General features: G+C 47.7%; 1 protein-coding gene across 7 annotated transcripts in view; it reads right to left on the bottom strand.

Annotated features, from left to right (window-relative positions):
• Positions 1–27,043, bottom strand: part of Rreb1 (ras responsive element binding protein 1) — a 178,366-nt gene that overhangs the window by 100,106 nt on the left and 51,217 nt on the right. For 2 of the 7 annotated variants that reach the window (XM_087590544.1, XM_087590543.1), the window contains exon 1: positions 25,728–25,753. The exons of 1 other annotated variant lie outside the window; for it this stretch is intronic. The gene's annotated coding sequence lies outside the window, so the exon portion shown is untranslated. Of the gene's footprint in view, positions 1–24,799; positions 25,150–25,435; positions 25,754–27,043 lie in introns of those variants that run through there. 4 more of the 7 variants (NM_001107348.2, XM_087590540.1, XM_087590541.1 and 1 more) reach the window with 4 other exon arrangements.

Consider the following 27,043-nt stretch of genomic DNA (forward strand, 5'->3'; position numbering starts at 1 on the left):
TAAAGGGGGTGGGGGGTGGGGAGACTGGCTAGGGGCATCATTTCGTCGCCTAACAATATGGTACAAGATATATTGTCTGTCCACTTCAGGGATGGGAAAAATTAATTAAACTAACCCTAATTAAAGCAGCTGAGTTTGGGTTAGGGCTCCCTAACTAATAAGCCCAGTGCTCCTGTTAACAGAGATAGTAATAATAACAGTAGATAATTAAAAGGGCCTTTTGGAGGAATGAAGGTAGGCAGGGATGCTTGGACAACCTGGCAGATAGAATCACTCCCCTAATTCAATTCTTTGCTGTAAAGGCCTGCACTGGACACTGCTTGGAGAATGACACTCCCCTGAGCCACCAGTGTGGACAGAACCCATCCCCCTAACCTCACAAAGAATGGCCCGCAGCTCTGCACGACCCCAGCGCCATTCCTAGACTGAGTCAAGGGATCCCACTTACAGTTAGAACTGACCTAATTGTTATTTTCCTGACATTAGTCCATAGAGTGATTCACACACACGAACTGTCTCTGGGCAGGAGTCTCTGGAGAGCTGTTTCAAGGGAACCGCTTAATTATCTCTTCGGCAAGTTATCTACTAGCCAAATGTATTTATTTACATGTAAGCACTCTATCCATCTGCATGTTAGACTCTGCTACAACCGACGACAATAAAGAAATGCTCCTGAAATGCTACTCTCGACCTCTTCAATAGTCTATAGGAGCACACTTGCTCTGGAAGGTTTAAGATGGGTACTCACTATGCAACCCTCTAGCCTAGAGTCTGCCAGCCTCCTAAAATGCTGGGATGAAAGGCACGGGTCACCACTCCCAGCATTCTTTGCTTGGAGCATCTACCTCTATGCAGTTCAGGCTGCTCTAGGGTCCACATTCTTCCTTGGCCCCTACTTAGATCACATGTGTGTACCACCAAACCCACCTTGAATTCTATGGTTTTGTTGTTGTTGTTTAAACATAGAGAGATGAATCGACAAGAAAAAAAAGTCTGAAAATGTCATAATGAAACCCATGACTTTGTATGCTAATTTAAAAGGGGGGAGAGTGAACCACATGGCTGGGGGGTGTGGCTTTGTGGCAGAGCCTGTGTTTAGCATGTGACCCTAGGTTCAAGCCCACAGCCCTATGAATAAGTACCTGTATGTACGAGTGCACACACGTTAATAATAATAGTAAGAAAGCCTTTATGTTTGAAAAGATCATGAAAGACCACCCAAATATCATGACAGATTAAAATAAAATACCCCACGGAAGCAGCCACTGGTAAACCGCATGTCATATCCAGTACCATGTTGAGAATACAAACAAAAAAGAACTTTTGCTCCTACATGTGACACACACCCCCATTTCAAAGTCACCAAACAAAAGCCCAGCCCCCTCTTTTTCATTCCTCTAACTCACTCTTCATTCTAAGTAAAAAGCATTTTTGGGGGGGAATTTTGTTTTTGTTTTTTTTTTCCTTCTTCCATTTGGAAGCCTAAGCCTGGCACCGTGCTACAACTCCAGCTTGGAGTCTGCTCAAGTTTTTGAACTGCCCAATTTGTTTTTCATTGTTGACTCCAGCTTGCTTGGGATACTAAGATGACAGGTCACTTGCTACACAAAAACAAACACTTTCATCAATTGGATTTTCTTACATAAAGTTTAACTGATTTCTGGTTGTGTTTTAAAAAAACAAAACAAAACAAAACTTAATCCTAATGAAAAAACATCCCCCCCCCCCTTAATGAGATCCCAGGGAGAAAGAAATAATTTAAACCTGATCTAGGACCTGACCCAACCCTTTAGATTATACCATCAAAATAATGTGATTCTTATGGCAGCATAAAGTTGACTAGTCCAGAAAAGGACTGGTCATAATTCTTAAAATTGAAAAACACATAGTATAACTTAAGGGGAATGTATAAAAGTGAGCTTCTTATCCACGAATCAATCCTACTTTCATACTGTCTTCGTCCAATAAAAGGTCCCCTAGAGCTGGAGGTGTGGCTCAGTGGTTAGAGCGCTTGCCTAGCACGCAAGGGTTTCAGCAGCACAGCACAGACACACCTGTGTGCTGCATGCTGGCTTGCAGGAAAACTACTTTATTTTCCACTGGCATTGTCCTTTTAATTCATTTTCCCTGGTGAATGAATAGGAATCATATGTGCAGGAAAACAATTTTAGAATCTGATAGGATTAGAGAGGTGGTTCAACAGTTAAGAACACTTGTTCTTGCAGAAGACCCAGGTTCAATTCCCAGTACCCACAGTCCAGAAGTCTAATTACAGGGAATCCCATGCCTTCTTACGACTTTGTGCATGAGGCATGCATGTGGTACAGACATGTGTGAGCAAAACACTCATATACATAAGATAAAATAAATTTAAAATTATTTTTAAATCTTTTCCTTAGGACTGTTTTCTTTCTCGCTTTTTTGTTGGTTTGGTTTTGAGTCAGGTTTTCTCTGTGTAGTCCTGACTGTCCTGGAACAGGCTCTGTAGACCAGGTTGGCCTTAGACTCAGAGACTCACTGCCTCTCCTGCCCCTGGAGTGTTGGAATTAAGGCTGTGCACCATCACACCCCGATGCCCAGCTCTTCTTTACATTACATGGATGACACTTTTTCTACACATGCCTCTCATTATCTACCATGAATACATTTTTACAGTCATGGTGTGATTTGGACTTACCAGCTGATAGCAGATTATTGATAGAAACTGCTTGCTAACAGGATAACTTGAGCACCTGGGGCTCCACCCACCACACCAGTGTTCCAAAAGAAATCCCGTGAAGGCCAATGCTGGGTCTCCTGGGTACGTAGGGGCATGCTGACATCGACGGAAATCAAACAGGCAAGACCGATGGTCCACACCTGGACACCTCAGTGGGCCTCGTTTCCCTCACTAGTTAAGGTGTAAGGAGAATAAGTAAACCACGGTACGTTTCTGAGCACAACGGTTGTAAACAGACAGAGATCAGAAGAGAGATTAACCAAAGGCTGATCTTTCCAACTCCTCGCCCGCCTGCCCGAGTGCAGCTGAACTGATTTCACCAAGTTCACTCCGAGGAAAAGCAGAGGCATGAGTGTCAGGCTCAAACGTAAGTCCCAGAGCCTCACTGACTAGCACGCTTCCAGCTGCACTCATTTGTGGGGCGATCCTGCCCAAAACGAAGACACATGCGGAGCGACAAACACGGCTCAGTTTATCCTCTGTTTATATAGTGCTGGAGATTGGGTATTTATAGTGTTTTATATCATGCTCCGTAATCCCACAGCATAGATCTGATTACTCTCAGCTTACACGTGTAAAAGGGATCTGCTTTTCATAAACAAAAACAAAACAAAGCCGAAGCCGGCGCTGTGAAGAGCAGAGGCCATAGCTGCACGCCCGGATCCGAAGCCTCTTGTCCTCCTGTCTACACCTGCCAGACTGGGAAAGTAACCCTGCCTTACCCATCCGTCCACGGTGGCCATTGACAGGGCACCCCTCGATGCTACAGTGCTTAATATACATTTAAAAAATGTTTAAAAAGGACAAAATGGCTTCATGGAGTTTACACTCCAGTATGAAGAAACCTGATTTCACTCCTTTTTAAAGAGGAAAAAAAAAAAATAGTGCCTGATACTTATTGGACACTTGATATACATTAGCTCACTTTCTTCTGCCTTTTATTAACAAGTAGAGGAAGGGATTCAAACAAATAAAAAAAGAAAGTACCCAATGGAAAAGGCAGAGGCTATGTAAGCTACAAAGGACACAATTTTACTTAATAAACAACCTCAGAGAGGCTAGAATTGAGAGCACTGTGGGGCCCTGGCCTGGGTCTGAATTTTAACTCAGTAGGTGGAGTGTCCCTACATAAATAAGGCACATCTATCTCTCTAAGCCGCAGCTTCTACACGTAGATGGACCGAGCTAACTAACAATGACCTCATTAGGTGGATGCAGAGATGACTGTCCCCGCGATGGTGATTAGATCTTCCGAATCTCTGAAACAGTAAAGTAGACACACTTGCCAGTGTTGCTAGGAAGGCAGCAGAGAAAACGCGCAGGGCTTGTTCAGCTCTCACGATACCTGCTTCTTTAAAAGAAAAAAAAAAAAAAAAAGCTGGGAGAAGCCATCCCTGGAAGAGCACTGTGCTCCTAGTACAGGGTGCCGGGCAAGAGAGTTTGCCCAGAGGGAGATCAGATGCAGGTGGTTGTGAAACGGCAAACGCAACTGAATCTGAGTCACCCGGGGTGACGTCCAGAGTGTGTGGATTATGTGGGCCCTGCCTCTGGCTCTGACTGCCTCTCTTTCAGGCACTTCCAGCTTTACCAGAGGGCTGAGGAGGGCAAAGCAGTGCAGTGCAAAGGGATTTACTACTGCTTTGCAGGTTTCGAGAGGAAGGCCAGTCAGCTGGAGAGGATCAAAATGATTTGGGGGGTTATTATCAGTAAAAAGCCATGAATCCAGGCTCTCCTTGCCCTGCTGAGTGCAGGTGAGGAAGACCTTTTTCTCCTTGTGGACCGAGTCAGAAGCCAGCAGCCCCTAAACCAGGATGGAGAAAGGAAGTCAGGAAGAGATAGGCTCGGTAACACTGAGACCCTGGGCAGGGCCACTGTACCTGGTGTTCTGAGCGACTGGCAGCTGTCTCCACGCTGCATGTGCAGCAGAGTCTTCCTACAGATACACTGGCTCAGCTGCCAACACTGTAAACACAACGCACCCTGAAAGAGCTTCCCAGACCAAAGGGAAATGAACCCGAGCTTTCCAAGTAGAGCCCTAAGGAGAATCCAGCTGCCTGCTACCCCAGCCGCACTTTCCTTGCACCTCTCAAAGGTGGCTCACCTGAATCGGCAGCTGTGGGGCCAGAGACTGTGACTCAGCTTTTCACCAAGACTTCCTTGTGTGTGCATCCGTGCAGTGGCTCAGGGCAATTAACATCCTAAGTACTCAGCTTAGTGCATCCTGTACCAGATGCCCTGGGATGTGTTCTCTGCTTTGGGTCATGGCAACTACTAAAGCACCAACCCTCAAACCTCCTTCTCCCTTGTAAGGATGTTGCCAAAGCCCGGGAGGACAAACTGTCACTACTCTGCTCAAATCTTAGGGTTCTTAATGACCAGAAGATGGAAAGGTCAACTTCTGCCCTACCTGACCTGGGCTCTAAGTAACCCGTCAATCCTGTTATCTTCTGGTACATCGTCTTCAACAGCAAATTATGCCCTGGACTTCCAAACCGACCTATCCTTCTCCTGCTGGGACCTCAGCTCCTAAGCTTGTTGAACTTTTTCCTGGAAGTGCAGCCCCAATCCGGTGAGCTTCTCTGAACCCTGGCCTTCCCATGGGAACTTAGCTCAGGGGATTCATAAGCATTGTGGATTCCTTTCACAACATAAATGCCTCAGAGGCAAAAATCACCATGCTTCACCTGCCAAAGCCTAACCCAAATGCCTAAACACCACAGCTGCTCCATTAAGGTTATTTTCCACCGAAGGTGGAGGCAATCAAATCAGATGGGACGCCCTCATGGAGCACTTATCAAGACACATGGACTGAGTAGTAGGACGCTCCAGGTACCTAGGTGTGGAGATCATCCACAGCAAACACGATAAAAATGCCTGGAGGTGTAATTCATTAAAAGAGTGCACACCTAACATCCTAGCATCTGTGAGACTCCAAGTTCCATCAAAATAACAAAATAAAATAAAACAAACAAAACACACACACACACACACACACACACACACACACACACACCAGAAAAAGTAAGGGGGGGGGGAAGATTACCCTCAACACTATGGCAAACAAGCCATACTGCTTCCTGGAAAATTACCATTCACTGTATGATGTTAGAAATACAAATGGCCTCTGTTTCCTTCCTTTAAAGGAAAGACAAAGGGGCTGGAGCAATGGCTCAGCAGTTCAAGAGGTCTTAGGCACCCATGTGGCAGCCCACAGCAGTCTCCAGAATATCCAATACCCTCCTCTAACCTTCATGTGTACCAGACATGCTCATACTATACAAACACACATGAAGGCAAAACAGTCATACGCAGAGAGCCATATCCCTGTTAAAGGGAGAGGAAGGCAGCTACAGCCTACAGGATGGTGGTGGACATTACCCATGGGGTCATAAAATGGCATCTCCTCCCACCGGACACATACACAAAAGGGAGCCTTGAGCTGCACTTTCAGATGCCTCCCAATATCCTGGTTCCCCAAAAGGTCCTGACTCAGCGAAGGAGGACCCCACTTCCTCTTGCTCACTTGTAGCTCCAATGTTAAAGACAAAACCAAGCAATGTGGAAAATCAGGAAGTCTCCCAACCAGTTGTTTTAAGCGGGTAAAACGTGAAGGTCTCTCTGCTGTCTGGCCCACCAATTTTACAGGGGCCTACATACATTTTCCCAAACCCTCTGAGCTGGTTCCTTTAGTCTGTGAGTACAGGCTTTGAAATGTAAAGACAGGCCTATAAAAAGAATTTAATATTTCCTCCCCAGAGGACATAGGGCTCTGAAAACTTCAGAGTCCAAGGGAACAGGGTGTCTACAATAATTATTAAACCACTAATTGTCTGTGGAGCCTCCCATCTGCCTTCTTTCACACCCACCATAATACTTTAAAGCCCTGGGCATGGCCCCCTTCCCTGGCTACCACATCTACAGACAGAGGAGGAGCATGAGGAGGAGGAGGAGGAGCAGCAGCAGGAGGAGGAGGGGCCTGCAGCAGGAGGAGGAGGGGCCTCCAGCATCTGAGGGCGGGGCCCTTAGGTGGGCAACTGTTACACAGGGGAGCAGAGCTGGCACCTCTGTAGACACAGCATTCTGTTTTAGGCAGTAAGCCCCTGAAGATGCTTACCCGCGTTATCCAGGCTGTGAAGTATCAAGCCTTCTGTTCCCTCATCACTGGAGCGCATTCAATCCATGAGCACACACAGACCAAGAGTCACAGTGAATAAAGGGTCCATGCTGAAGTCCTGGCAATAGCCTCCTCCGTTAGGATTCCACTGCAGAGCCTCAAAGGCCTTACTACTGAGCCGCACTGCCACAGCCCAATCCTCACAACACTTTGGAGCGGAGGAAAAAAAATGAGTATCCTTCTAAAGACTTCTGCTCTCTAATGAACTTACAGGGCTAATTAGCAGAATATCATGAAGGAAGTTTAAAACAGTGTCTGATTAGATTCTATTTGCTGCCAACGAATTCTCCCGCCTTTCAATGATCTTTGCTTCTTAAAACAAAAACAACAGGGCTGGAGAGATGGCTCAGTGGTTAAGAGCACTGACTGCTCTTCCAGAGGTCCTGAGTTCAAATCCCAGCAACCACATGGTGGCTCACAACCATCTGTAATGGGATCTGATGCCCTCTGCTGGTGTGTCTGAAGACAGCTTCAGTGTACTTATAAATAATAAATAAATAAATCTAAAAAAAAACAAAACAAAAACAAAACAACAACAAAAACCAACCACCTTTGTACTGTTGGGAATCAAACCTAGGGCAAACATTCTGCTAATAAGCCACATACCCAAACCCCTCACTTATTACTTGACAGTAAGTATTTGGAAAGGTAGTCCACAGCCCTGAAATGGAAATTCTTCCTCAAAAGAAAGAAATTATTCTATTCAAGAGGATAGTAAGCTAAGCATGGTTTTCTAGACCTGAATCCTAGTACTCAGGAGGCAGAGGCAGGAGGCTCACTATGAGGTCCATACCAGTTCGGTACATAGTGAGCTGCATGCAGGCCAGCCAGGTTATGAAGGAAAACACTGTATTTTGACTTTGTGTGTGCTGTACACACGGTGCCATCTCTCTTGCACTTTCCTTCTAGAGTTAACAGCATTCTCCCAAGCACTGGCTGGTCCCACCATGACTTTACTTGAAAGCAAAGCCTATGGAAGCAACATTTCTCGGGTCTCCTCGATAAAGAATACCCGCAAACCCTAGCCTCCGGTCACCTCCTTCACAACTGTCTTATTCCGTCCCATTTTCCTGCTTCACTGTGCGCATGGCCTTTTTTAGCTGAGAAGTTCATCTTGTTTTTCCTTCCCCACCTCCTCCTTCTCCACATGGTAGGTAGGCCCTCTCCGGCCGAGCTACACTTCCTCTTTCCTAGCCACTGCTCACTTGCATCTCTGCAGTATGGCCTTGCTGGTTTGCCCAGCGCTGTGGAAACTTATGTCAGGAACCATAGGCCTACCCTGGTTCCTGGTACCTGGACTGGATGTCAAGGCAGGGTGACCAACACAGACACGCAATCCATCATTGAGAAATGAAGAGCACAAATTTCTCCTAACCCAATTTTCTTCTCACTCGACCTTCGCTGAAGTTATCCATGAGCAAAATCACAGATTATAACAGAGCCTGCGGCCCAGGGATTATTCAGCCCGTAAGCATGTAAAACCTGAATTCTGTTTCTAGTTTCAAAACGAACCCCCTTCACAGGCCAGATGCAGAAGGCAGAGCTCACCGCAATTCAGGCCCCTGAAGGAGAGCAAGGCATGAGGGAGATAGGACGGCCTCTGACTGTCCTCCTTCCTGTTTACGAAACAAAACGGCTCAACAAGGTGCTTCATGCCTCTGAGCCCAGCTCTTGGAGGCTAAGGCTGGAGCACCAGGAATCACAGGTCAACCTTTGAACGAGAGTTCAAAATGAAAGAACAAGAAAAATCAACAAAGAATCAGAAGCCCTCGCAGCTGATCCGGGCAAATATGAAGACGAAGTGTTAGCTCAATTCACACTACAGATCACTGAACTGAGGCTCACAGGAACAGCCCTGAGAGCAAATTCCTTCCTCGTGTTAAAGAAAATAACCAGCGGTTATGGAGCTGGGCTTGGTGGCCCAAGACTTTAGTCCTAGCCTTTAATCCCAGCATCCAGGAAGAGGCAGGCGGATCTCTGAATTCAAGGCCAGCCTTGAGGTAGTTCCCAGGAAAGCCAGAACTACACAGAAAGGCCTGTCCCCAAAACCCAAAACAAACAAACAAACAAACCAAGTTCAAGTTTACAACAAAAACAATGGGCTGGTTTTTCCCTTTCAGAAGCCCAAAGCAAACAAACAAACAAACTCACTTGGAGGACATTCAGTCTCTACTGGTCAAAAACAGCCACCATACAATCCAAGTCTTACTCTGAATTGGAACTCAGAAGCTGCCAATGATGATGACATGGGTGTCCCTGGGAGAAGTTCAGGGGAGCATCCTATCATCTGGCAGACAGAAGATCAACCTCCTCCCTCCTACTATATGAAATACCACGCACTCTCTGAGGTCACCTTCCCTGGAGTGACAACTGTGAAAATTCCCTTTGTCTGTGTAAGTTGTGCACTCCTGAGAGTCTCTGGTCGCTCCTTCCTTCTGACCATCACAGAGGGCCAGATGGTCTCACTACATCTAGCAGGTAGTAAGTAGGTCTAACTCCCTACTCCAGGCAGAATGAGCTGTTTCGGGGTGTGAGAAGTTTCCTGATGTCAGAAGCCCTGTCACAACCTCTTGTTCGTCAGTCCCCTAGCTGTATGAAGAAAATTTTCAAGGAGTCCTTATGTGGCGAGTCACGAGTCCACAGTACCTTACGGTAAGGCAGTTTGGCAGAGTGGCAGCCAAGGCCCTGGAGTCTACGTCACCGGATCTACTACGTGCAGCCTCTCCCTCACAATTCTGTATCTGAATCACGGGGATAATAATGATAGCTACCTCACTGGATCAGAGAATTGTAAAGCATGAACAGAACAGCACACAAGAAGAACGTGGGACAATGGTAGTATGTTCTCAATGCATATTAGCTATGACTGCTGTTCCTACCATCGTTACTCTAGAGTCATTTTTGCACAACAGACTAACACCAGAAGGTGGTGGAAATGAAGTGTGATCGCTTTAGGTTGTGGCAGAGTGAAGTTTCCATGGGTAGGAACAGAGGAGACACAGGGCTTTCTTCATTTGTGCTGTGTCTGGTTCAAAGCACACGCAGGTGAGCGAACCTTGCTGGCGATACTCTCCACTAACCGTGGCCCCGAACTCAAACTCAGTTTGCCCAACTTCTCCAAGCGTACTCTATAGACAGCAGTGTGAATAACCACACGGGAGTTTCTCCTGTTTAAGAACTAAGTCCTAGTTGGCCGCAGTGGTGGAGGCACAGGTGTTATCCTAGAACTCTGACGTAACACAGAGGACCAGGAGGTCCAGACCATCTTATGCTATCTATAGAGAACTCCCCACCCACCTCAAACCCTCAAAAAGAGAGAGAGAGAGAGAGAGAGAGAGAGAGAGAGAGAGAGAGAGAGACACTGGTTTTCCTGTACTCAATCTTCTGCAGAGAAACCAGAAACACTACAGCAGCTATCAGACTTCCTGAGACAAGCCTACACAAACAGCCCTTCCAGAACAACGACCAAGTGAATCTTAGCTGTTTAAAATCACATTTTACGTACATATTGTGTGTGAGTATGTGTAGGTGTCTGGGTGTGCACAGGCCACAGGTCATGTGTGAAAGCCAGAGGACAACTTACAGGAGTCAGTCCCCTCCTGCCATCCTGTTGCTCAAACCCAGGCCGTCCCGTTTCTCAATCTGCACATTTATCCACCGAGCCACCCAGTCATGTTTCTCCCCACTGCTTTAGAATATTGTAACTCAACTGGTGCTGATCTCTGCCTCCCCAGAGGACATATAGCATCCCCTCCTCTTCTCGGGTATAAGATGATATGGTCACGTGATCACAAACCATCTCCCCTCCACTGCAGAGCACAGTGACAGTCACAAGACACATGCCACCATTACTCACCCACAGCTGCACCGAGAGTCACTTCCAGAAAGAAAAAAAGTGTGTACTGGTTGTCTGTTCACGTTATTTATTAATCCTTTTCAATGCTTTGATTTACTACCGCAAAGAAAATCACTTAAGGGGGCTGGGGATTTAGCTCAGTGGTAGAGCGCTTGCCTAGGAAGCGCAAGGCCCTGGGTTCGATCCCCAGCTCCGAAAAAAAAAGAACCAAAAAAAAAAAAAAAAAAAAGCTAACTGGGGGCATCTCAAAACTCAGAATTTAAATAATGAGCTTATGACTCATTTGGAAATTCCAAAATACTTTCTTGCTAACTTTCATTGAAAATGGTAATGAAATGTCATGTCTTTAGAGGATAAAATAAGATTTGAAATTTCTGCTGGCCCGGTATGATAGAACACACCTCTAATATTACTATTCTGGAGGCAAAGGCAAGAAAATCTTTTCGGGCTAGAGAGATGGCTCGGTGGTTAAGAGCACTGGCTGGTCTTCCAGAGGTCCTGAGTTCAAATCCCAGCAACCACATGGTGACTCACAACCATCTGTAATGGGATCCGATGCCCTCTTCTGGTGTGTCTGAAGACAGCTACAGTGCACTCACATACATAAAATGAATAAATCTTTAGAAAAAAAATCTTTTCAGGGTTGGTGATTTAGCTCAGTGGTAGAGCACTTGCCTAGCAAGCGCAAGGCCCTGGGTTTGGTCCCCAGTTCCAAAAAAAAGAAAAAAAATCTTTTTGAAGACCTAGTGATGTTCTGCCTCCAAAAAAAAAAAAAAAAAAAGTGTAGAACTAAATAAACAATTTGCCTAAATTATACAAAGCCATCAGAGAAAACCACCATTCCCAATGTTTGAAACCAACTATGAAGCACATGCTAAGGTTCTGCTAAACCAAGGCTGAGTTAACAGTGAAGCTGGGCCTACCTTACTGAACCATAGTACCATGTTCATTTCAATAGCTGATGGATAAAGTCTAAAATAAATCCACTTTTTTTTTTTTTTTCCGGAGCTGGGGACCGAACCCAGGGCCTTGTGCTTCCTAGGTAAGCGCTCTACCACTGAGCTAAATCCCCAGCCCCATAAATCCACTTTTGACTCACTGGAAATTAAGGTAACAAGGGCTAGGGAGGGATGTGGCAGAGGGCTTGCCTGGTGTGAACATTCCCCAGCACTTCAAAACCAAGAAGCAAGAGAGTACCCAGCCCTGTTTTCCCTTCTTACTGCCACACACAGCAAGCATGTACTGTACTTAAATGTCACTTTCCTGAAGAAAAAGTACAAGTCTCTTTATTGCATCTAATTTTTTTTTAAAAGGCAAGGTCTTACTACGTAGCCCAGGCTAGCCTGTAATTCTCTTTGTAGACCAAGATGTCCTTGAATTTAGAGATCAGCCTGCCTCTGCATTCTGAGTATTTGGCTTAAATACCACCTCGCCTGCCAGGCTAGCAAGCCCTCCAGCGCCACAGTCCGTCAAGATAACAGTGGCTCTGGGCTCACAAAAGGACAGAGATAGCCTCAGGTCTTATCATGAGGAACTTCTGAACAAAGCTTGCTGGAATTCTCAATTCACCTCTTTATCAGTCTCAAGAGCTTCTCCACAGAAAGCTTCTACTTCATCATTAGGCAACAGACGGCCTAAGGTGTAGGGTTAGGATATGCTAGGGTCCCCAAGTCTGTTAAAGGACATCAAAACAGGAGGTTATGGGTGGACTGTCCAAAAGTGGGTTTGTGTGCTTGTCACCAAAACTTGGATCCTGAATGAACTATTGACAACAATTGCAGATACCCATCACAGGGTGACTATCTAGTGAACAAGATTTACCGGGCTTAGATGCCAAATCCACACCAACGCTAGGTCATAGTGGGGTGTAGGCCTCTCCTAGGCCACTCAGACTGTTTTTCAGACAGTACTTTAAGTATCTAAATTTTCCAGCTTCAAATCTCAAATTTTATCATTTTAAACCCAGTTTTAATTGTTTACATTCCTGCTAAGCATCTCCTAAGCTGTTTATTCTGAGAAAAGGATGAATGAAGCCCAGGCTGGCCTTGCCATTATGTAGCAGGGGGGATGACCTTGACCTCTTGATCTTCCTTGCCCCTCCATTGCTCTATACCTCGAGCTAGGATTATAGGCTTTGGCTAGAAAAGGATCTTTGGCCTCCACATCCTCCATTCAGTTCTTTATCAAATACAGGCTTGAGGAAAAGTGGTTTTAGTTGCGATGGGATTTATGATGTAAAAACATACAGGATCCCAAGCAAGAGATGGAAAGCTATGTACTCACCAATGTGGGACCAGAGCTGCCTAGGGCGTGTCAGGCGTGTCCTATGGGAGGTTCAGGTTCCACCAATCAAGACCGACAACATCGGGCGGTGATGGTGCATGTCTTTAATCCCAGAACTCAGGAGGCAGAGGCATGCAAAGATCTCAGAGTTTAAGGCCAGCCAGATGTCTACAAAGCTAGTTCCAAGGGCAGCCAGGACTATACAGATAAACTCTGCACTGCACCAAGACTGGTTACGGTGAGAAAGTATCAACCTTGGGGCTTTGTGGGCTTACCTGAGCTGAGTGTATGAATAGCCTTAGAGACAAGCACTAACCAAATCTGAGCTCTAGGAAGCTTTCTCTGAGAGCCCATTTTATGAGTGGGCCTAACTCAGGCAGCGGAGTGAGGGGGATATCCCTTCCCCCAGGGAGCAGGAGTCCTCCCTAGGAGAGAGATGGCTACTTGCGGCTCAGCCCTGGAACCCCATGGAACTTTCTGGGAGTCAGATTGCAGCGTTTCCCTTCGTGGCAAGAGCACAGGGCATACGCCTGCGTGCCAGCCTCTAGTGTATACCTGCTCGGCGGAAAACACACTGTCTGGTTCCAAAAAGATTGCTGTCAGCCAGGGAGAAAAGTTAACAAAGTAAAACCCAAAGACTGCCTGGGTGGTGGGTGGCCTGTCCGCCACCAGAGAAGTGTATACCAGACAGACGAGCACTCCACCTGAACAAGTTCCTGTTCTCTTGTGGAATTCTAAGGAAAAGCCAGGATACACACAGCAGACACACAAGTTTACTGTCAAGGAAAACTACTGATGCAACCACCTAAGTCGGTGAGAGCACCACGTGACTGGCGGTGTCACATGACTGGGAACATCATGTGACCGAGGGCCTTCGAGTTGTTCGGACGTTCCACACAGTGCTAAGTACTAAGTTGGAAAATCAGGTCATGAAAGGAACCCTGGGGGCTGGGGATTTAGCTCAGTGGTAGAGCGCTTACCTAGGAAGCGCAAGGCCCTGGGTTCGGTCCCCAGCTCCGGAAAAAAAAAAAAAAAGAAAGGAACCCTGATGTGTGCAATCCTGAGAACAATCATTGTCCATCGCCTCTGAACAACGTTCAAAAGCTCAGGCCATGGGCAACAAACTGTTCCTGTTCCCTTTAGAATGAGGAAACTAGAGAGGAGGTAGGAGAGGAGACAGGAGAGGAGACAAAGCCACTTGGTTGTTCCCCACCAAGAGCCTACTTAACAAACCCCTCTCCTGAGGTTTTTCAAGCTTCACGTCAGGCACATACTTCTTAACCCAATAAACATTACAGGTAAAGAAAAATGTTTTTTTTTTTTTAGGGAAAGTGAATTAATTTTTAAAACAAAATTTCATTCCTAAGTTTTTCTTAGCCCCACACTCCAGTCTCAGCATTAGAAAAGCCAGTGACAAAAGCCACCCAAGTCTCAAGGTCTCTGGGACCTTCCTACCTTTTATGTCGCATCAAATCCACTTACCTCCCCCTCTCTGCATCCACACGAACAGAGTGGTCAGCAACTAGCTTTCTAGCTGCTCTGGCAGGCACCAAGGTGAAACCATCTAGATGATGATCTCTTCTCTGCATAAGTAGGTGTGGCTTTCAAAATGCTAATTTCAAGATGCCACTCCCAGGCCTGGGTTTTACCACTTGCTCTTAGGTACCTCAGGCGGGATGCTCCAGCCTTGCCTACTTGCAACTCTTATCACGCAGTCCTTAAATTCTTGTTTTGTTCCTTCGAGACATTCCCTCTTCCAAACCCAGGGCCTTTGAAAGAGTTGTTCCCCAAAGTACTCTCTGTGGTCTCTTGGGTGCTTGCACTAACTTCGCTTCTATAGGATGTCTGTCCCGGCCTGTCACCCAGAATCCTCCACTGACCCGCACCCCTCTGTCATGTTAACTTATACCACAGACATCAATGATAGATGCCAGACATGCCTGTCTGTATGTCTGCTTCGAGGCTATAAGCTAAGCTAGGTATCTTTCTCTCCCACAATAAATAACATCTTCACATGGAACAAATATTTATGTATATTAAAGAAATATCAAAACAAATACTGTGGGAGCTATAAAAGTGATGGAACGTGACCTGTTTCCAGAGAGACTGAACTGACGCTGCATTCCCCATACAGTATTCAGTTCTACTGTTGTTAAGACGGATCTCTAAGTAGATAGGGCTGGCCTCATACCCCCAGAGATCCTCCTGCTTCTGCCTCCCAAGTACTGAGATTAAAGGTGTGAGCCGCCGTGCCCAGCCTGATACAATCTTAAAAGAGGGATGTGAAGCCTCACTTAGCTCCTTAAACACTGTTCTATGAAACCTGGTTTTCACGAAGTAGACACGAATTAAGGGGCAAAGGTGTACGTATAGCTTTGTGGTAGAACAGATGCCAAGCATCTGCAAGGCACCATATTCAACACCAACAAGGCACTCTACCCATAAACATCCAATTCAGAAGTGTACACTGAGCACCCTTTCTTTAAATGACACTTGGTATTCGGGTGTGGTTCTCCACATCTGGGAGTCCAGCACTCAGAATTAAGCACGAGAACTGAAAACTCAGGGCTAGCCTGTACTACAGTAAATCCTGCCTTGTACCTCAAAAAGGAAAAAAAATTACATAGTAATACAGAAATAGTAATGTGGAAGGATGTATGCATGCACGCGTCAGGGTAAGGCTAGGACTCAGAGGCAGAGGTATTTGCCCAGCATGTGCAATGCCCTAAATTCAATACCCGGCACTACATACAAAGGTAAGTTACACTAGATTTCAAACTTCAAGTGCTTAGTCAAATACCCAGATTTAATTAACCACTCACTCTATGGGAATCATTTGGAGATGTTCACCAAACACTTCTATAAAATCATTCTCCAAACAATTAAATGTCTTATAAAAGAGAAAATGGCTTTTCAAAAACTTGACTTTCATTACTGGAGATGGCTTGCTCTTCCAGAGGGTCCAGGTTCAATTCCCAGCACCCACATAGCAGCTCACAACTGTCTGTAGCTCTGGTTCCAGGGGATCTGACACACTCACACAGACAAACATGCAGACAAAACACCAATGCGCACTAAATAAGAATCATTAAAAATTTTTCTTACTATCTAATCCCAGCACTCCTGGGCAAAAGCAGGATCTGATTTCTGAAGCCAACCTGCGCTACATGGAAAATTCCAGAAGAGCCAGGGTGTGTAGGAAGACCCTGTGTCAAAAAATAAGTGGAACTAAGTTAAAATAGCACAGCTGACTGCATCTACCAGATCTGTCTGACCTCCAGTGGGCAGGTAAGCATTTATTGATGACTAAAAATATGAACGCCACTGAAGGACAAAGCCATGTCCTTGCACATGTTTGGCAGTATTAAAATATGTTTTGGTTGCTTGACACAGAGTCTCATGTAGCCCAGGCTGACCCTGAACTCTTTACAGAGGATAACCTTGAACTCCTGATCCTGCCTCCACCTCCCAAATTCTAGAATAACCAGGAGAAGTAAGCTACCATGCACGATGGAGATAATAAAAACTACACACTTCATCCTCATGAAGGATGCTGTAAATTACTATTCTTTAATGTTTGGCTTTTTGGTGAGTCAATCTCTCTCTCTCTCTCTCTCTCTCTCTCTCTCTCTCTCTCTCTCTCTCTCTGAGAGAGATTATTTAGCAAGAAAACCCTCATGCCTGGTTTTATATTGTGGCTTGTTTTGTCTTGAAACAGGGGAAACAGGGTATCCCACCCCAAGCTGGCCATAAACCAGCTGTGGATGACCTTGAACTTTTGACCCTCCTGTCTCCAGTTTCTGAGTTCTGGGCATGCAATTCAAGGCTTCTGGATGGAAGCTAAGCAAGTGCTCTACACACTGAACCCTCGTGCTGTCTTCTGAAACCCCACTCCAATTCCACAACATCTACGGCATCTAAGCAAAATGCCTGTCCTTTAAAGAAGGTTAAGACTCAGATGATTTTGCTCTTTGGAAGCATTTTGTTCCATAGCAGTTTCAGTCAGCATAAAGGATAGTCTCCTGAAACAACGGCAGGCCATTACTATGACCTACAGCTAGTGTCTACTGAGCATGTGCACACACACACACATAAAGGAGGAATGAAGGGAGACATAGCCCCTGTGTTTCTGGTTTGGTGTTTTGTTTTAAGCCCAAGAAGTAATGGGGAGGAGTTGTATTATACACAGACCAGCACTCCTATTAACTCCTACCACTCATGAAGCAAAGCTCTAACTAAGCAGAGACGATGGGCCCACTCCTAGGAGTCTGAAATGGTGTGGTCTGGGTGCCCATCTCTCCTATTTAATGTAAATTTTTTCCAGAGCCATGGAAAGTGTTATAATTAGTAAAGCCACTGGTGTGACTTTTTTTGTTTTTTTTTTTGAGCAACCAAGCATTCACAAAGTCTTTTTCCTTTGGGATTTTGGAAATCCAAGACTCCCCCACCATTATGCACCTAGAACCAAACAGTGGTGCGAAGGGCGTGCAGAAAACCGTTGTCTGTTTCCTTCACTGAATCCACAGCGCTATTTAGGCCTCAGCTCCAAATTACGAATGGCTGGCTTCCAAAGACTTTTGGGTTCTGTATCAGAACTCAGCACACGCTAAGGCATGAGCACCAACTAAGTCATCATCAGGTTAGGTGCTAGGGGCAGGAAAAATATGTTCCTGAGGTGGGAAAACACTGGGGGAAGAGGCTATTCTGTAAGGAGGAACTAACATTTTCCCCAAAGACAGGGTTTGGGGGGAAAAAAAACATTAAGAAAGGATTTTAGCTGGAGAAGTGTTGGAGATGCCGCAGGCCCAAGCAGAGAGGAATTACTCAGAAGGGCAGTGGTGAAGGAAGGGTAGTGAGAGCTGAGGTGAAACGGACCTGGCGCTACAGAACACATACAGAGGCAGCTGAGGGAGGAAGGTCCTTGTGCACCATGTGGAGACACTTGGATTTCTTCCTGTAGACACAAGGAGCCAAGGACTGTTTTGAAGCATGCAAGACAATACACACCACTCTGTGGACAGGGCAGGGTGAACTGCAGAAGGGAGGAACTGGTCACAGGAAATTAACTTAAGAGGCATTTGCAACACCCTCGAGGGGTTCTGCCCAATGTGAGGCCAGCCACTGAAGACAGTGGGGTGCCGGGCCTGGCTGCCTGAGGATACTGTATCCTCCTGATCCCTTTCTAGAAGGAAGGGAGATGGCTTTCATTTTTACAAGTACCTGCAGGGCGAGATGCCAGGAGGTCCCAGCTCTGGCAAAGTTGTAAAAGTAAAGAGCTGGGAGTTGCCAGTTCATAGGTGAGAGACGAGGGCAGGAAAACACCAGCGTGCTGGATGCAAGAGGACTCATCCCCCGGCAAGGTGTCTGCTGAGCTGTGGCAATGGGTACCCTTAGCACAGCTGGTCCATTGGTGAGAGAGAAAAGCTATGGTCCAGGGGCACACAACACGACTGGAAGTCCAGATCATAGTTCCCAGATCTGGGATCATAGTCCCAGATCATAGACTCCAGGCCTCGTCCTGTCTCAGTGAGACACAGTAGCAGAGAAAAAACAACGGTAAGGCTCGAAGCAAGTGGTGTTTGTGTCCCCTGACACTTCTAGACACTTCCATCTGGGGTCCCAACCAACCAGCTCCTCCCCTCCCCCATCCTGGTGCACCCTCCTTGATTCCTCCCTATCCTGTCTTGCCATAGGATAACCCACCCTCCTCTCAAGAGGGGACAACTGAGCCAAAGACTCAGGAAAACTGCCCTTGAATAAAAGATAGGCGATTATGTAAGATTTTTACAAAAATTTAAGAAACAAAATGGAGAGAGAGACTATGAGTGCCCAAAAGCATCAAGCAAGTAGGGGCTAGTTCAAACACTTAAAAAAAAAAAAAAAAGTATACTCCACAGAACTTACAAAACGAGGGAGACCTGACAGAAGGGCGGTGATGGCGAAGTTGAGCCATCTACAAGTAGGGCAGCTTTCTGTCAGTGAATCGAGGTTGTTTTAGAAGCAGAGGAGTGTTGGGACTTACCCACGACAGAGTTTTCAAAGCTACTTAACAGCACTCAGCGATTGCTCCACCCGCAAACTGTCTGTGATACTTTGAACCTGCCAACCGCGCTCCCTTACAGGCATGTCATAAAGAGCTCACCTGCTGTACGGAATGTCTCCACACAGCACATGCAGTGTGCAGCGCACGCTCGGTCTATCTGCGACAAGGTTACAGTAAATGGGGGGTGGGGGTGTCGCTGGACATACTCAGCAGAGTAGACCTGGGTCCTGAGGCCAACTACTGGAAACTAGTTTGTTTTGTTTTGTTTTTGTTTGTTTGTTTGGTTGGTTTTTTTTTTTTTTTTTTTTTTTTTTTTTTGGTCTACCTTGACTCCTGGATTTCTGAGGCTGAATGGGTAACCAAGTCTCCATTGCACAGAGGTGGAGAGAGGCTGCCCTGAGCATTGTAGGAGGTGTGCTGGCACCTCTTGTCTCTATTGCTTAAATGCTAACAACCATCCCTTCAAAGCCTAAGCCTTAAGCTTGGCTTCCTGTCTTTCTCTTCGAGCATATCCCTAGGTAAACCCCATGAAGAAGAATCTGCTTGTCATGTCTGCTCCCCACAATGGAAGCAAAAGGAGCACTCCCCACCCCACCCCCATTGAGAGAAACTTGCAGGTAAATTCGGCCAAAGGTAAAGGAACTGTACAAAATTCTGGAAAGGGAAATCTGGAGTGGATACCCATGAAGCTTCCTGAACTCAAAATATACCACTTTCTTCCATTTATAGACTTTTTTTTCTGACTTTCTGGAACTTTCATTTTATCCTATCAACAATGCTGTGAGGTAGAAAAGGTGCAGATAACCACATTCATCAGTAGCAACACAGCCAATGGGGTTTGTGTTTGTTTAATTCCCTCACACCTTCAAATTCAAGCAGAGAATTACTTCCAAAAGGGCTCTGACCTTATTTTTTAAAACACCGCCACAGAGAAGCCCACAGCATATATTAAATGCTCAGCCCTCAAAGCCAAGCTGCCTCCAACCAGCAGCTGTTTTCGGTGGGATGCTGGCCTGAAGCGAAGACTCAGGGGTCAGGATGGACCTCGCTGTAAATTCATGTTGTTCTGAGAATTTTTGCTAACCGTCTTGACAACCAAAGACTGACACTTAGCCTGAAAAGCTAAAGAGGGGCAGAGGGTGTAAAAGAAACTCAACTGCTAGCCTATCAAACGCTTTTGTAACAATCCTTCCCCAGTCTTGGAATGGGGGGGGGGGGTAAAAAGGATGAAATACCAAGCAAGCTCAGGGGAAAAACAAATAGAGCATTTAAAAGCTTTATCTAATTACCCCCACGGAGACTTTTTCTCCTCAGTCTGGCTGTCTGACAAAACCAGTGGGGGATTTCATTCTCCTTCTCCACCTGGTGAGTCGGTGAGTGAGCTCCTCGGCCTCAAGGGGCCCTCAGGTGAATTGCCACAGAAGCAGTCAGTCCCTGGACCCTGGCCTTCAGAGAGGTTTTCAAATTCTCTCAGCGTTAGTTGCCTGAATCACACAGAACAAACAGTCTCTGCCCTCCCACTGCTTTGTCTGAAGCACCTATTCACAAGCTGCCACCTTTACTGATGGGCAGACAGACGGGTAACCTGCAGCCCACAGGCTCATCTACCCAGGGATGCTAGATCACAGGTCTCCCTGCCCCTCCTCCCTACCCACCTCCCCGCCCCCTTCAGCTGCCAACGAGCAGGATGAAATCTCCGGGCATGCTCAGTTGCCCTTCAGACCATGTTGGGCACCCAAGGGACGTGACAAGAGAGACCTTGAGAAAAGCTGGGCTGATGACACAGTCCAACGAGACTAACTGCTAACTAGGAAAAAAAGCTCCTCCCCATCTTCCTCATTCTTCTACCTCTGCAATAAAGAAAACACCAGCAGCCAGGTTTCCCTTCCTTGGTCGGCTTGCCATGTGGGAGTGGGGGAAGTTGAAAGTAAATGATGCATTTCAGAAAGCACATCTTATACTTCCCTCCGGGTTCAGATGGTACACCTTTTACCTCGGATCTATCCGCACCCCTGGGCGTGGAGATCGTTCTCTGACCCTGCGAGCATTTGAAAGAGGTACTTGACTGTCTCTACCCTAGAAGCACAATCTGAATCTAAAAATCGAGAGGAAGAGAAAAGAGAACCTGTCTCTCAATCTCTTAATTATATTTGAATATAAAAAATATGACTCAACAAGGCCTACTTGATAGGTCAGGAAAACACACATAACCTTGAGGCAGGGAAGCTTCTGGCTTTGCAGCAGGCCTGCCACTCAACAGAAGCGATAGTTTCCAGCCACCAGTTCAACCCCACTTGCATCTATCATCTCCATGAAAAACCTCAAAAACCTTGAAACACACTTAAGACAACACACAAGCTATAATACTTTTGCCTTCTAACATCTGTTTAGTCCTTGCAAATATATTCTAGACCTAGAGTGCTTTAAAGGTTATCTATGAGCTAGGTTGAACAGACAGAGACAGAGAAGCAGGGTAACGAGGACCAGGAACAGGCACATCCACAATCTTATCTTGGAGGAAAGAGAGCTATTGTCCTCTCTTCAGGAGGGACTATATTGTCGTTACTGTTGATACTACATTGCACTTCTATCTTTTGAATGCAAATATGTTTAATAAAACACAATGGTAAAAACATCACTTTGTGGATTACGTAGAATTTCCAAAACAGAAAAATCTGTCATTAGTGCAAAAGCAGGTGAGGTTATACATGAGTAACAAGAGGGGAAGTTCAACCTCTTAGACAAGAAAGTCATCTCAGACAAGCTGCCATTTGACACCACAGCACAGAGTCAAGAGAATACTGAGAGAATACTGAACTTCAATTAAAGACACTTACAAAAGAAAGATTATTTGAATATAATAACAAAAACAAAAGCCAACGTTAACATCCTACCTTCCTAGATCAAAGATCATGGAAGACTCAGAAATTAATTAAACCTAGTAAATAATGTAAAACAGGGAAGGGCTCCCTTTCAAAAAAGCTTCAGTTAATTTTAGCATCCTTCTGTTTAGCTGCTTAGCAACCCTTATCCTGACCTTCTAAGCACCACCTACTTTTCAGAAGGATAATGAATAGAAACATCAAAAGAACCCACTTCCAACTGCTTCTAGAGAGACCGGTTGGCCAATTTTTGTTAAAGTTTATATTAACTGTGCCATGCAAAACTCTAAGAGGACAGAAATTTTTTTTCAACTTCATTAACCAGGAAATTTACTGAGCTGAAGCTGTTAAGTGATGTTAGCCAGTGAGCACACAATAGCAAGGAAGGCTTCAAAACTCACCCGGGGAAGTGAACCAGGACAGCAGCAGTTCAAAACAGAGAAGTGAACAAACAAACAAACAAGCAACAACAAACAACCCAGACGTTTGTTAACAGCTGCTAGCTGGTGCCTGACTTAGGAGCAGATGCAATAAACAGCTGTTGATCAGATGAGAACTAATAACACTTTGGCTTCACTTCCCTCCTTCCTACCTGTACTGGATGCAAATAAGCTCTCTCAGACTCCCCCCCCCCCAATAAATCTAAAGTATAGGCCCCTTCCATGAAAAGGTCACTTGCTCGATGATGTAAATGGTTAGGAATGGATGCAGCACCTGTACCAGCTGAGTCAGACAAATGACTCCCATCACGTCCACGGTAAGGGTTACACTGTCTTGAGTTTCTGATGAGAAATAAAATGGTATCCAGGGAAACGGCCGAGAATAATATTCCATGTACCACTGGGCATCAGCGGCATTTCTTAGTGAGGAAAGCGTTTCTTAAAAACAAAACGTGCTGAGAAGACAGCCATCTTACCTTAAAAACACTTTGTAAGACTGAGACGGTGCAAGTTAATTAACCCAAAGTGGAGAAAGAAACAATTAAATCAAAGTACTCCTCTTCTCCCTCTCTCCCGTGAAAATTAGGGAAGGTTTTTTTTTTCTTCACACATTTAAAACTTGATTAGAGCCATTCAGATGTTTAATTCAGTGTAACCAAATACATCAAAGCAAGACCCATCAGCAGATAACCCAATGGGCAGAGGTAAAAACAAAACAAATAAAAAAGCAACTCTAAACCTCTAAACGAGTCCACCCTTGCACGTGTTTGAAGAGTATACTAAACTCTTGCCACAAAAACGCCATGGATTCTGTAAGAGTTTACAGAATTTTCTTAAGAGTTTTAACCAAGACTTTAGACTCCAACCCAGACTTCCGGGTTAAATTACAAACTATACCTGCCTACTCAAGAAAGCATCAAACCTAGAGGATGTTAGAAGACATCAACACATTCTTTTCGTGGCTGTTCGCATTTCTCCACCTTCCACTCCAATTAACTATTGCACAACAACTCACACGCAGACACAGACCACCATATTATCTCAAAATGCAATCTCACAACCAGGGGGATGCACAAGCAACAAGCCTTTGCAGAATCATTTGCAAAAATACTTTGCCAACTTCCAACATCTTTATTCAACAAACTTTTTTCCCATAGGCTTTAACAAGGATATGCTTAGCTCTAAACTCTAAAACAAGACCGAGTGTTGCGTAGTCTAATGATGGAAACCCGAGGGTAAGGTTTTCGACACCCCGACAAAAGTTGCTTTTTATACACCCCCGTATCGGTGTCTACCACCACCACTACCAGCATCCCCCAAAGAAGAAAATCATCTCCGAAATGCCCCGAATGTGTGCTGCTGCTGGCTCTGAAGCCGTGTAGAATTTCGTAATGGAATGTGAACTGCTCGTCCGGATCTGGGCTCACGTTCTATCTCTTAACCAGTAAGGAGCGAGGGAGGGCAAATCTGCTGAGCAAGGAAAAATAACTTTCCTCCTCTTTTATAACCCATCACGGATGCACCGCGGACGAGGGCAGCTAGCAACACGCGGCGCCTGTCAAGCGGTGGAGCCGGAGCCCAGTGGGGTCCCCAGTCCCCTAGACCTCGGCCGGCTGCCCGCGGGTACCGTCGCCGCGCCCCGCACTCACCCGGGGCCAGAGAGCGAGTCACATCCTCGATGCGACCCTGGCCCTGTACAGAAAACACACCGCCTCCCGGGGAGGGGGCCGGCGACGGGAAGGACCTCCCCTGCTCCTTAGCAACCATTAAGGTCGCAGTTTCCTAAGAGACCGCGAACGGGGAGGGGGCGCGGGGAGTTGGGCCTGATGGGGGGCCCGTGCCTCTCGTAGGCGTCGGTGCTTCCCCCGGGGGACACCGGCTTCCCCCACCCTCCTCGTTTGGCTGTGCAGGCCGAGGTGTGAGGAAAAAGCGAAGCCCCAGAACTCCAGAAAAATTGGTCCAGCGGGTGGCGGACAAAAGTTTCCGAGCGCGCTCCACAGCTGGGCGGTGGGGCGGGCGCCGGCCCCGCCTCGGATGCTCCCGGCCTCCTTCCTGTGCTCGTGACGGCGCCGGGCGCGAGCCCCCCCTCCGCGATGCAGGCTCGCCCCACGCCGGGGGCTCCCCCAAAGCTCGTACCCAGCCAGCCTCAGAGTCACCAACAATACGCGTCGGCGCGGCCCGGGTCGCCGCTTCCCCTCCTCCCCAGCGACGGTGGTCGCTCAGAGCCCCGCCGCCAGCCGGGAGCCCGCAGAGGGCGCGGGGCTGCCTGCCGCCCCTCCCGGCCGGCGCCGTCCGCCCGGGAGGATCAAAGTCCGCAGAGCAGGGCGCGGCGGATGCTCCCACCGAGCAGCCCCGAACGCACGGCCCCCGTGCCTGCACCCCGGGTGGGCACCCCCGGATACCTTGCGGCGGCGGACTGGCTCGGTCATCTCCGTGCTTCCCGACCCGAGAGGGACTAGAAAGTATGTAGGAGAAAAGTTTCCCCTCCCACATGGGGGGGAGGATGTCGGGGGAGAGAGGGCGGAAGATGGAGAGCAGCGCTGGGAAGATGTTTCTGGCCCGCGGTGCGCGTACCATCCGAGTCCCGGCAGGGCTGGTTAAAAATAAACTCGGCGGCGCGGGTCGGGCCGGATTCCTGCGCTCGGACGGCTAATATGGATGCGCATCAGGTCCTGCTGGCGGGGCGCAGCGGCGGCTCGCGCTAGGAGCTGGTTGGCAGAGCCGGCAGCTCGGGAAGGGGAAAGGAGCGGAGGAAGGGGAGGAGGAGGAGGAGGAGCGGCCGGGCGCGCAGCCGGAGGGGAGAGGGCTGCCCAGCTCATCCCGGCTCCCCTACCCCACAGCCCCAACCGAGCGCATGCTGCCAGGCGTGGGGTGCGCGGGTCCTTTCTGCCAAACGCCGAGTTTCAGAAGTACACCGCGCTCTGCACACTTCACCCTCCCCATCCCCAAAAAGTTCTTTAAAAGGTCGCTCCGGCAATGCTCCGGGCATCTCGCAGCCACCAGAGTACCGCAAGCGGGGACCCGGGACGCGTACTTACGGCCCGGCAGGGTGCTGGGCTCCCAGGCATGATGCGGTGGGGACCGGTGGGCTTCGGGCTGAGAACGAGGAGACATGCAAACTTGTTCCGGAAAAGGAATCAAAATGGCGTTTCTGGATGTGCAAAGTTCATCAACTCCGCAGTCACTTCCCCTCCTCCTCTTCTCCCATAGGGAGGGAGGTGGGCGAGGAGCTGGCGACCCCGTTGCCCTAGCCGTCTTCCCGGCCCCCGCCTCGGCCCCCCGCCCCGCTTCCTCACCCGCACGCTCGGAGACTCGCTCTCCCCCTCTCACCCTGATAAGTAGACACATCACGTGTTGCTCCTGCGAGTCTCCTAGGGACGTGTTACAGAGCTGCCGCAGCAGCCGCGGCAGAACGAGCTGGGGGAGTCGAGAGGACCGCGGTACCCGGCTGTCTCTGTCGTCACCCCCACCCCAGTTTTAACTAGGCAACCGCAGTTGCCACTATCCTGGGATGAGTGGAGGTGGAGTCCTCACCTCACCCCCTACAGCAGCCCCAAGTTTGCCCCACGCCCTCCTAAGGCGCCCGGGGCCAGGGGCGGGCCCGGCAGCCGGAGGGGAAGGGTCTCGGCCGCTACAGCTGAGCGCAATTCCAACCCACCCAGCGCTCACTGGTGGCCACTATCTCCAGCCACCGCGCCCCCTCCTCTCCAGCCCCTCACGGCCAGTGGCTCTCAGCCCGCGGCTTTCCATCACTTTACAACAGGGTTTGTTTCACTATTTTAACAGAGGCAGAGATGCGGAGAGGAGCTTGGGGGGACGCCTGGGAGGCCCGAGAGAGGGTGGTGTGGTGACGGTGGACCCCAGATCAAGCGCCGCTCCCCTGAATCTGAAAGCGGTGTCTCAACCGCACAGTTCCTTCTGTACGCGGTCCTCGCCCTGCATCCAGGTGGGGCGAGTAGAGGATGGGGCCGGAGATTAAAGAGCAGGCGCTTCACCCCGCCCCCAACCTCTTGCAGTTTCTTTCCCAAGTTGGTCCTTCCCACCAGCGCAGCGACTTAGGAGTGTGCTTCTCTTCTAACAAACCTAAGGGCCCTAGACTTTTATCACGTTGCCTTCTCTCCCACTCTACACATGATGCTTCAGCAGAGGCTGCCTGCCCGCGAGGGGCCTAAGGATGGCGTCTACCGCCACCTTGTCCCCACCCCGCGACGGAATGGCTGGTGCTGTGTCATCCACGTCTCCCTTCAAGGCGTCAGGGAAGCCACATGCAATATCTCTTTCTCTCAGAGGGCTCCTGTTTCAACTGTGAAAAGCGCGGGTCCTCCTGCGAATTTCTCTCCATCCCCGGGGCTCCTGAAGCCAGCACGGTGCCTTGGCCCAAGTTATCACAGAGCCCAGGGAAACCAGGCCTCAGCTGTGCTTCCTCCATAAAGCAGCTGACATGTTTCCAACCAGTAAGCCGGTTTCTACTTAGGTTCCAAAAGGGACTTGTTCTCAGTTTTGGATACATCTTTTGAATAGTTACCTACACACACACACACACACACACACACACACACACACACACACACACACACACACACACACCAATTCTGAAGATAAAAGCACAGAAAATAGGACTGTAGAATTACGCATTCGAGACTACT

Source organism: Rattus norvegicus, chromosome 17, assembly GCF_021556685.1.
Source record: "Rattus norvegicus strain SHRSP/BbbUtx chromosome 17, alternate assembly SHRSP_T2T, whole genome shotgun sequence".
NCBI lineage: Eukaryota > Metazoa > Chordata > Mammalia > Rodentia > Muridae > Rattus > Rattus norvegicus.